Source organism: Rutilus rutilus, assembly GCF_951802725.1.
Source record: "Rutilus rutilus genome assembly, chromosome: 4".
Taxonomy (NCBI): domain Eukaryota; kingdom Metazoa; phylum Chordata; class Actinopteri; order Cypriniformes; family Leuciscidae; genus Rutilus; species Rutilus rutilus.
The window spans coordinates 18,364,042-18,372,945 of NC_140212.1; positions in this window are offsets into that span (position 1 = coordinate 18,364,042).

Below are 8,904 nucleotides of genomic sequence, written 5' to 3' on the forward strand. Positions count from 1 at the left end.
CTGCCATCTTCAATAAGCCAAAGAGATATTTCTGTCTCCCTCTCATGCAAAGACATAATTATTTATCTCTCTGTTGTAATCTACACTCGGCAAGCAAGGGAAGCAATCCTGATCCGAACGCCGATGGTTCCCGCGTTGCTCCGAGGGGTCCCGGAAGGCTATTGTCTTTGAAATTGGATTACGATAACCTTTCGGCTGTTTTAATTCAGAAAGGTATTAGCTGAAATGACAAGCAGAATGGAGTGTTTTGAAAGGAAACATTTCACAGATACGTTTAACGTTCGTTTCATTAACCGCTTTTTCTAGTGTCTGGAGCAACGCCAATGGGAGCAACCTCTCAGAAATGCTTGTAATTTTTTGCAGGTCTTTGACTTACCCTTTAAATATCCATTAAAAGTGAGCGTTCAGCCTCTCTCTTTGCATATTCTCCATCTCTTTCGGTCTGTGAGAGGGCCTGATGGCATAAAGAGACATCTGTCGGAAGTAATGAGTCGGCTGCATGGGAAAATGTAATTTTATGTGTGATTTTTATGTCTTTTAATCAGTTACCTGGCATTTTAATGTGGGTACAGACTGATTCATCTGTGAATTACTAGATGATATCTATATATTTCCGGTGTCTATATATTTCTATCATAAAGATTTACCACCTGACAACCACTCAAAAACCCTAGCAAACACCATTCAACCCCTAGTAACCTTTCAGTGCAGCATAGCATAATGGTGGTGAGTTTTGATAAGCAGCACTCTATACATATAATGTAGAGCGAGGCAGTTGTTATAGCGAATACAACCCCGACAGGCTGATCAGGACCCTGACGCGAAGCGGAGGGGTCTTGAATCAGCCTGAAGGGGTTGTATTCGCTATAACAACCGCCTCGCTCTACATTATCCCGCTTATTACATGGCTACCTACCAAATAAATCGATAATTTGACACAAAATATTGATTTAAAAAGGAGTTTAAAAACGATTGTATTGCTTCCGCTAAAGAAAATAGTCCGTTCCGTCTCTATGGTTAGAATCCTGCGTCCATAGCAACGCTCTGTTTTTCATGGCAACGGTGTGTTATACTTAGCAGCGGTCTGTTATCAAGAAATAGCAGACCGCATTCTACATTAGAATTCAACCAAGCCATGTAATAAATATATATAATAAACACATCCATGTAACTGTGCAGAAAGCTTGGTCCTGACATGCCCTTCTTTTTTTGGCTCCATTTTATTCTATTTCTTTGAAGAAGCATATTTATTTTGTTTAAGTCACATCAGAGTGAAATATCACTGAGCAGCATTTCAGGTCACTGAGTACTTTTGGGGACACGCAAGACACACAAATCACTTAAAACACAGTTTTCTCTCGCGCTCACTGTTTTTGCACTGCATATCTTCTAACAACTCTTTTTAAATGCATCGCAGACAATGAAGGGCAAAAGAAAAGTAGAAAGAGAAACATACTTTAAAGGTGCAAAAAATGTTAAAATTACATTTGTAGAGCAGCCTACAGTTTTTGTTCTGTATTTTTGCATACTTTTGAATCTTTCAAGAACACGTCTGAGTCATATTTCACCCCAAAATAAGAACATTTAATAATTTAGCATTTTTTTATAACAATCAATTAATTAATTGATTAATCTAAACTGTCATCAAATCACATTTTCATTATTTTATTATGTTAATAACAAATATAAATCATTTTAATTGTGTTTGAATAAAAATATTAATTTACTTAGCATTGCAGTATTGGCAATATTAGTATTACTCTATACACGTTTTTTTTATTTATTTTTTATTCAATCATTTTATTCAGCAGGGATGTATTAAATTGATCAAAAGTGATCGTAACGATAAGTAAAACGTTACAAAATATGTGTAGAACAACCATTTCCATACTGAAAATGAAATGATTTTTGAGCACCAAATCAGCATATTATAATGATTTCTGAAGGATCATGTGACACTGAAGACTGGAGTATTGGCTGAAAATGTTTAAATATACTAAAATAGAAAAAAAAATATTCTATATTGTAATAATACTTTACAATATAACTATTTTCACAGTATTTTAGATTAAATACATGCAGCCTTAGTGAGCACCTTACAACCCCAACCTTTAAATAAAAAAAAGCATATTCAAATATATTACAATCATTACAATCACAGCCGTACAATTACTGTCAATAACCAAAAAAAAAAAACAATTGCACACATGCACAGACATAAGCACAAAGAGCAGAGACAATTTCTCCACAAGCCAGACGAGCTTCAATAAAACCTAATCATTCAGAAAACACAAAAAGACCTCACCACCCCCGCTCTCTCTCCCTCACACACACACACACACCCTGTTTCATAATTTCACACCCCGTCAGAAGATTAAAACTAGCCTCCTTGTTTCATGAAGACAGATACATCAGAAAAGCAAGCTGAGGGAGGGGGGGGGAAAGAGCCAATCTCTCTCTCTTTTGCTTTCTTTTGAGCATTGATTCAGAAGGTGCCATTCACTCCGTCAGTTCAGCTGCACTCGTCTTTTGATGTCTGTGTCAGTCACTCTCTGTCTCTCTATCTGTCTTTAAATTAATCACTCTGTGCTTTGAACAGATCAGTATAAAGCCGCTCTTTACCGACAGAGAGACAGAGAGACTATGAGAGCCAGGGCTGGGGGCGACATGGTTTGTTGACTGAACGGATCCGTGCGGCACTTTATTGAACTTAAATGAAAAGAAAATACGAACGCCGAAGCAGAGGTGGGAGACAAAGGAGGAAACAGAGCGGTAAATATGGAGTTCTTCTGTGACTTTTGCTCATCAACACAGGCTTTCTCAAAAGTTCAGAGGTGACGGCCAATCGTATGAGGTTATGGCTCTCACGGGGCCAATCAGAGCGCAGCTGGATTGCTTGTTTACATAACCTTCTTCCAGTTTCCATCAGCCTCCAGTCGTTGACAGGGAAGGGTGTGATGCAGGGATGAAAGAGAGAAAAGAGATCTTACATGGAGCAAAATGTACATGCCAAAGATGCGGCTGCTTGGTAGAGATTCAAACGCAAAGACAAATTAGCCTAGGCTAACCACGCAAAAAATCAAAGCACATGGTCACAGAGCGTCACTTTTATGGGATTATTACAGACAAATAAGCATTTCATTACCTGCATCATTTATTGAGAGAGTAATATCTAACTCATCTACTCTGTTGGAAATATATTTTTTATTAATGTTGGGTAGATAACAATAGGAAATAGCAATAAACAAATGCGAAATGAAAATGTAAGGTTATTTATAGCCTAATATCTATTGTTCCCATCTGTGACATGCTGTTGTTTATCACAGATAATAATTTTGATTTGTCCCTCAATTTGTAAACAATACAGATTTACAGCAGGGCTTTTACAGTGTAGTTGTGGAAAGTTTTGCAATGGAAATGGCCAAGGCATTGCAGAAATGTGCTAATTTTAAGTGCTTATATTTAATATTCATTAAAACATTATTATTATTATTATTTTTACCGTATCTATCTATTTATTTATTTATTTTTTAAGGTGTAACTACGTTTCTAGAAGCTGGTTATGCAATTCAGTAATGTCACGTCCATTCCTGGTATCATGGATGGCAAGTAAAGTAACCGGGTTTATTTAGCTGTAGGCCTACATTTAGCTATATATAGGGTTGATAAGCAATTTGATCACACAAGTCTTATGCTAATATTTCTAATGTTTAAGTGGTTATACATACAAGTAAATTCGATCCATTTGCTCATTGGCCTGCATGTGCTATGCAAGGAAGTTCGAGCCTTTCCGGGCCAATTTTGGAGCTTATGAGAGGGGTCCATCTGAAGGATGGGTCCATCTGAAGATGCGTCACTAATGTTACTTCCCTTTGTGGACGTTAGCTGTGGCTAATAAAAGGTGCCTGCATGTGGTAAAGCAAATAACCTGTTGTTATTTTGATAGGGTCAAATGTGTTCCCATTTCCCCTGGTTGCGGTGTGTGGGCAGCCTGGGGTTCCCATGTATATATGGGCTCCATTTCAGCCCTATCTGACTTAGCCCCAGTAACGGCCCTAAATGGGTTTGTACATGATAGCTAAAAGCAGACTCGCCATGTTTAGAGTGAACCCTTGGTATTTCTAGCTGATATGATCCTAATGATCTGAGTGATCTGTTGGGTTTATATTCAGTGAGCATATCTGCAATGTATTGAGGTCCTAGGCCATTGAGTGATTTATATACCACTAATAATACTTTAAAATCAATCCTAAATGTAACTGGGAGCCAATGTAAAGACCTGAGGACTGGTGTGATGTGTTCATATTTTCTGGTTCTGCTCAGCGTTCTGTATGAGCTGCAACTGTCTCATGGTCTTTTTGGGAAGGCCAGTAAGGGGTCCAATTACAATAATCCACCCTGCTGGTGATGAAAGCATGCACAAGTTTCTCTAAGTCTTGTCTGGAAACAAAGCATCTAATTCTTGCAATATTTTTGAGATGATAGTATGCTGATTTAGTAATTGCTTTGACATGACTACTGAAACTAAGGTCTGACTCTAGTGTCACACAGAGATTCCTGACTTCATGTTTAGTTGTTTGACCCCTGGAGTGAAGGTATGCGTTCACCTTGAGAACTTCAATTTGTTTCCAAACGCAATGACTTCAGTTTTGTCTTTGTTTAACTGAAGAAAGTTTTGGCACATCCAACTGTTGACTTCATCAATGCATTGGCACAGGGAGTCAATGGGGCTGTAATCATTAGGCGATATTGCTAAGTAGAGCTGTGTGTCATCAAGTTGTGGTAAGAGATTTGGTTCTTTTTCATTATTTGGCTCAGTGGGAGCATGTACAGGTTGAACAGGAGTGGCGCAAGAATTGAGCCTTGAGGGACTCCGCATGTCATGGATGTCCACTCAGACTTATGGTCTCCTATACTCACATAAATAACCTCTCCCTTCTAAGTATGACCTGAACCATTTTAGGACTATCCCAGAAAGCCCGACCCAGTTTTCCAGCCTGTCCAGAAGTATGTTATGATCAACAGTGTCAAATGCAGCACTGAAGTCGAGTAGTACCAGAATTGATGTTTTGCCTGTATCAGTATTTAAACGAATATCGTTTATTATCTTTATGAGCGCTGTCTCTGTGCTGTGATGTGGTCGGAAACCAGATTGAAAATTGTCAAAGTATCCATTTGAGATTAAGAATTTGTTCAGCTGATTGAAGACAACTTTTTCAATGATCTTGCCTATAAAAGGAAGATTTGAGATTGCCCTGTAATGTTGCTATCCAGATTGCTCTTTTTCAGGAGGGGCTTGACAACTGCAGTTTTAAGGCACTTTGGAAAAGTCAAATAGAGAAGTGAGGAATTTATCACTTCTAGGAGATCTGCTTCTAAGCAGTTTAACACACTTTTGAAAAAGGAAGTGGGGATTGTGTCAAGGGCGCAGGTTGATGTTTTAAGGTGCTGTACTGTTTCTTCAAAAATTGTACCACTAATTTCTTCAAAATCAGACATAGTAACTTTCTGCGGATGTGGTCTGATCTGTCTGACCTCAGTGCCACACAAGGATATGCAGATCGCCTTTCTGATATTATTGATTTTCTCAGAAAGGAAGGAAGCACACTAATTGCACTTGCTGTCTGAGAGCATTTCACTGGGAATCTGGCTTGGTGGGTTTGTTAGACTCTCTACAGTAGCAAAAAGTGTGTGAGTGTTGTTTATGTTTATGTTTATAATATTTGAGAAGAAAGTCTGTCTAGATTTGCCTAGTTCCACATTGAAAGCATGGAGGCTGTCTTTATAGATGTTATAATGGACTACACGTTTTGTCTTCTGCCACATGTGCTCTGCTTTTCTGCATTGTCTTTTCATATTTTGCACTGCTGTTGAGTTTCTCCAAGGTGCTTTTTGTCCGTCACTCTTCTTCCTGACTTTCACAGGAGCAATACCATCTATTACACTCTGTACTTTTGAGTTAAAGGACTCAAGGAGAGAATCAACAGAGTCCGCAGATATGCCTAGTGTTAAAGATATGGCCTTCAAAAAATAGCACACTAGTGTTCTCATTTAAGCATCTCTTCTTGACAACATGAAGCATCTAGCTTCAATGGCAAGAGAGATCAATATATCAAAGAAAATACAGAAATGATCAGACAGTGCTACATCCTTAAAAACAATTAATTAAATGTTTAGACCCTTACTGATAAGTAGATCTAGAGTGTTTCCACGATTGTGTGTGGGTCCGTGTATTAGGGCTGCACGATTATGACAAAAATCATAATTGTTGATTATTCCCTTGAAATTGTAATCAATTACGATTACCACGATTTACATTGAATGATGTTTTGAATAGTTTGGCCATGGGACCCACATTTCTCCACAGTCATCAAGCTGCGACCCATCTTTTTAGGTATTATATAGGCCTATTATAATAGTTTGTTTACACAAGAATTGTTGACACACACAAGTAGGCTACTGTCCCCCTTCACTTAAAATTCAAATAAATTGTAAGAATATGACTAATAGGCTACTGATAAATAAACAGTAGGCCAACAAGGTTAAGCTATTAAATAGCAGTCCCAAACTAGTTTTTGTTAATACAATCTTGGTATGAGCCACCACAGTCATTTAAAAATATACAAAATAACCAATAAGTGGCATTATGGGGTTATGGAAACAACAGTTACCATGGTGATACACAATACTTACAAGAACTGTTAAAGTGAGTGCAGGCTATGAGCGCAGTAAAACAACTGACAGGACATGAAATTTCGTTTTTCTGAGGTGAGAGGCTTTTTATTTCGTATCAAGTTATGAAAATAACGATAGAATAATGACATATAGCCTGACAACATCTCATCTGACCGCAAATACTGAATCTGGACAACGCGTTGTTTTTTTTTAAACGTAACGACGTTGCATGCTTCTAGTTTAGCGCTGTATATAATGAAGCGATATACAGCGCGCTCCGCCACATTTGCGCGTGCAATTGAAGAGTGCGCGATTCTGCAGTATAGCGGCTGACAGGGCAGGAAAGTCCGTTTTTCTTTTTATTTCAGCATACACTTAGGCCTACGTCTCTGGTAGTTCCTATTGTGCTGGGTTCTCTGAAGTAGTCGTGGTTCGCCTCTCACAACGTAACATGTTCTACGTAACATGTAAAAGTCTGTGGCAGTTTGTGCAGCAAGTAGATTCTAGAAGAGGCATTTTCTTTCTTATCCTTTTGGATGTGGGCAGCTGTGTTTTCCCTTCTCCGGAATGTAAGCTGATGGCAGTGGGAGGCTGGTCGGATAGGAAACCCGCTTTTTTGTAGTAATCTTCCAGTCACAAAAGTTTCTAGTTTTAACACTGATGTCAAGCTATGTCGATTCAGCACTGTGCTGATTTGCTGAAGTTAAAATTAGGAGATCAAATATAAAAGCGATAGAGCAAAGTGCGGAGCGGTAAGCAAGAGTGTCCGAACAGTAGCTAAGCAGGAAGTAGAATCACCGAAGAACAGAATCTCTCTAAGATGTTGCTCAAGGCCCTTCTTCACTGCAAGTCAGTGGGATTTTTTTATCCACCTGCTTTATCATCGACCAGACAAAAAAAAAAAAAAAAAAAAAGATTACAGCTTAGAAACGTAATGTTGCAACTTTCTTCAACAAGCAACATAATTGGAGGTATCATTCATGTCCGTTGCACAAACTAAGTGCACCGCTGTAAACATATTTATAGCGAAGGACGAGTCAAAATTGTAGACAGTCGCATCACAACCAAATCTGAACCTTTCCATGTCATGTCATCACTTATTATTTTATGTATTGTTAATTATTTTGAGAAAACTAGTGACCTTAACACAAATCAAACTTATAGAATTGCTATGTGGTATCCAAGGTGTTCCGGATGTTTTTTTTAAAATCACATTTCTACGTGGTTTAGGGTGTTGCTAGGCTGTTCTGGATTCTGGTTGTTAATGACTGGCCGAAGTCAACAGAATCTCTATAAGATATTGCTCAAGGCCCTTCTTCACTGTAAGTCAGTGGGATTTTTTTCCACCCGCTTTATCATCGACCAGACCAAAAAAAAACACAAAACAAATCACAGCTTAGAAATGTAATGTTGCAACTTTCTTCAACAAGCAACATAATTGGAGGTATCATTCATGTCTGTTGCACAAACTAAGTGCACTGCTGTAAACATATTTATAGCAAAGGACGAGTCAAAATTATGGTAAATCAACAGCATGCCACAGTTGAGGTCCATAGACATAACATTGTAAATAACCCGGAAAATTCCTCAAAGGTCAGCCCACGACAATAACTAGAGGAAATAGGTAGCACAAAGGAGACATGGCAGCCCAAATGCCACAGACTAGTGTGTCTCTTCCTCATCCCAGTTGCCTGGACATGGCATTCATCACATTAACAACCCTTCTCTCTCTCTCTTGCTCCATCCTTCTGTCTGATCCTTTTTCTTTATATCCCGTACGTTGACTGTAACTCTTTTCTTTAAACGCCTCTTTAACAAGCAGCAAATCCTTCCTCTTCCATCAGCGTATTTTAAAGCTCACATTCGATTCTTTTTTTCCTCATTCTCTCATTCCCTGGAACGTTGTGTGTCAAGGCCAGTTTGTCAGTGTCAGTAGGGGGTTGTGATTGTTCCTAAGATACTGCTTAACTCTTAAACACACACACACATTCTTTAAAAAAAAATCAATATGTCTTTCAGTGTGCTCTTGTTGGTTGATGAGTGAATATAAACAGCGCTGTATTTCATAAAGAATCAATGGCAAAGGACAGATGAGTGGGAGCAGATGGGGCAAGAGAGAGAGAGAGACAAAGAGAGATTTTGGACAGACTGTTCTCTAAATCAAGCCTCGGTCCATGCGCATCACAATAGTGTTATGATGATATCAAATTTTCAGCAGTCGATAAAATC